Raw genomic sequence first — 2001 nt, 5'->3', positions numbered from 1 at the left:
AATTCATGTTTGAACACTACTTTGTGGGCATAGGGTTAACATAGATTTACTTGCTTTCATTTAATCACTTTCCAGTAGTTGGTTAGATTTCACCCATTGAAAAATACCACCTTTTACATCTCTTTTCTACAAGTCTATGCTAAACTAATTTGGTAGTAGCTTAATAACTGCGCTTTAAGTCCCTGAGGACACTTGACTTACCCCACTTTCTATTGAAGTTGGGATTAGATAGGTTTTATAAATTTTATTTTTGGTAGTTAAGGACCTAAGCCTTGGTGAGCGTACCAAATTTTGGCACCGTTGCCAGGGACTCGACTACGGTTATAAGCTAACTTCCATTTTTTTGTATTGTTGACTTATGTTTTTGATTTGCTCTCCTTTTATTTTCATTTTCTCTATTTATTTTCATTTTTTTTTTGTTACCTCTGAAGTCTTGATTCTGGGTGCTTTAACTGTGTGTATTTGGTTTGGGGTCTCGGGACCCTAAGATAGTACCTATAAATCCCTAGATTAAAAGATCCCGTAGGTATGCTAGGAAACTTACCTCCAATCGAGAGATCACTAAGTGGTCTCAGCCGAAAGTTATAGTCGAATGAAACCCACTGGTTCCCATCGATCAACTCCTAGAACCCCAAGCTCCACACCTACCTGTGGTGGAGAGCGACAACTTTGGCTGCTTAGGAACTACTTTGTGTCTAACGCATACACATCACCGTCCTATATCCGGTTCCTGGATGTTCAGGAGGCGCAATTCAAGATTAAGACTTCAATCATCTTGATGCTGCCAAACATTCATAGGAACCCCACTAAAAATCTTTATCAGCATCTAGATGAGTTCTTGGAGATTTGCTCCACCATCTGTATATCTAAGTTTAGTGATGACACCCTTCGTCTTAGGCTCTTTCCATTCTCTTTGAAGGATATGACCAAATATTGGCCAATGTCCTTAGAGCCAAACTCAGTGACAAACTGGGCCACACTACAACATGAATTCTTGAAAAAGTATTTCCTAATAGGGAAGACTAACTAGCTGCGAAGGGCAATCACAAGTTTCACAGAGATGGATGGGGAACTTTTCTTTGAGACCTTGGAGTGGTTCAAGGACCTGCTCTGTAAATGCCCACATCATCAAGTTCCCAAAAGGCAACTGCTGCAAACATTTTATAAAGGGTTAGCTAAGAGGGATAAATCCATGGCAAATGCCTCGTGCGGAGGTACTTTCCTCACAAAGCACGAGAATGAAGCATGGATTCTCTTCGAGAATCTTACCAAAAATTCTCAATAACACACCGCTGCTACTCGTAGACTCCCCAATACATCAACCTCTAAACCTAAGGGAGTTTATGAGTTGGCTACATGCCATGACCTAGCCCCTACTCTACATGCCATAACCAAAAAAACTAGACTAGTGCTTGTCATTAGGGCTACAATCGCATACAATGATGTGTGTGTGCAGAGGTTTGTGCAATTTGCTCTGATCCTTCATATGCATGCTATAATTGCCCACATGTGCCTTCCCAGCCTAAGCTTGTGCCAGAGGAAGTTAAAGCCACCCAAAATTGGTTGGCCCTCCAACAACCCTTACTCTAATACCAACAACCCTAGGTGGAAACAACGTTATAGCTTCTCTTAGAGGTTGCAAGTTTTGGGTTTTCAATCCCAAGGACCTCCACAAGCCCCTAATGCTCTGCCTCCTTGTCAATATCAAAACTTCCAAAGTCATCTTGACTTTGCCCTCAAATCTTCATCGTTTCAGCAGCCACCTCCTCCTCGACCCAAAAATGATTCTTTTCAGGAGATGGTGCTAAAAGCCCTTAAAAACATTGAAGTTAACCGCCAAATAGATCAACCACTCCTTCACTCTCACTCCTAATTTATACTAAAGTTAAAACCACCATGGGATAGCTAGCTGCTACCTTGAGTCAAAGAGACGAAAGAAAATTACCAAGTTAACCTATAATGAATCCAAAGGGACAATATGGGGTGGGATGTGAACCGGAC

The 2001-nt window shown here is 41.4% G+C and overlaps 1 non-coding gene across 1 annotated transcript; it reads right to left on the bottom strand.

Moving 5' to 3' along the window:
- Positions 1 to 1028: 1028 nt before the first annotated feature.
- On the bottom strand, positions 1029 to 1135 carry LOC131154634 (small nucleolar RNA R71). The gene has a single exon (XR_009136551.1). It is a non-coding gene; the product is annotated as a small nucleolar RNA R71 (small nucleolar RNA).
- Between the last annotated feature and the right edge of the window lie 866 nt (positions 1136 to 2001).

This window comes from Malania oleifera, chromosome 4 (genome assembly GCF_029873635.1).
Source record: "Malania oleifera isolate guangnan ecotype guangnan chromosome 4, ASM2987363v1, whole genome shotgun sequence".
In the NCBI taxonomy this organism is placed as follows: Eukaryota; Viridiplantae; Streptophyta; class Magnoliopsida; order Santalales; family Ximeniaceae; genus Malania; species Malania oleifera.
The sequence above is the reverse complement of the archived record's forward strand: the minus strand, read 5'-3'. Positions and strand labels throughout refer to the sequence as shown.